Here is a 640-nt window from a genome sequence, read left to right as displayed (position 1 = left end):
TGTATTTATTCACCCCTTCTCTTCCTCTCCATGAGAGCCATGCACACTATCTGCTTCTATTCGGCCATCTTGGCCACTCCTTTTTTTTTTTTTTTTTTTTTTCTTTTTACTATGCTATAAGAAGCAGTTCTTACAGCATTGGTCTATTTTTACTTTTATTTTTGGAAATTAAAAATTATTTATTATGTTATTTTTCACTATGGGCTACTTAGAAACTATATTGCATGTTTTTCCAAACTGTGTATTAAAATTCTTTAGTTTTTAAAAATTTTTAAATAATAATTTTATTTAATATAAAAAATATAGAGCACTTCACAAATTTGTGTGTCATCCTTGTGCAAGGGGCCATGATAATATTCTCTGTATTATTCCAATTTTAGTGTTTGCTTCCAAAGTGAGCACTGCTAGTTTTTTTAGTTTTTTTTTTGTTTAATTTTTGTGGGTTCATAGTAGGTATATGCATTTGTGGGGTACATGAGATGTTTTGATACAGGCATGCAATGTTAAATAATCACATCATGGAGAATGGAATATCCATTCCCTCTAGCATTTTTCCTTTGTGTTACAAACAATCCAATTATGCTTTTTAAGTTATTTTAAAATGTACAATTAATTTATTATTGACTATAGGCACCCTGTT

The 640-nt window shown here is 28.9% G+C and overlaps 1 non-coding gene across 1 annotated transcript; it reads right to left on the bottom strand.

Moving 5' to 3' along the window:
* Positions 1–296: 296 nt before the first annotated feature.
* LOC129013511 (U6 spliceosomal RNA) lies at positions 297–400 on the bottom strand. The gene has a single exon (XR_008493970.1). It is a non-coding gene; the product is annotated as a U6 spliceosomal RNA (small nuclear RNA).
* Positions 401–640: the final 240 nt, after the last annotated feature.

The sequence above is a fragment of the Pongo pygmaeus genome, chromosome 15 (assembly GCF_028885625.2).
Source record: "Pongo pygmaeus isolate AG05252 chromosome 15, NHGRI_mPonPyg2-v2.0_pri, whole genome shotgun sequence".
Lineage (NCBI taxonomy): Eukaryota > Metazoa > Chordata > Mammalia > Primates > Hominidae > Pongo > Pongo pygmaeus.
The sequence above is the reverse complement of the archived record's forward strand: the minus strand, read 5'-3'. Positions and strand labels throughout refer to the sequence as shown.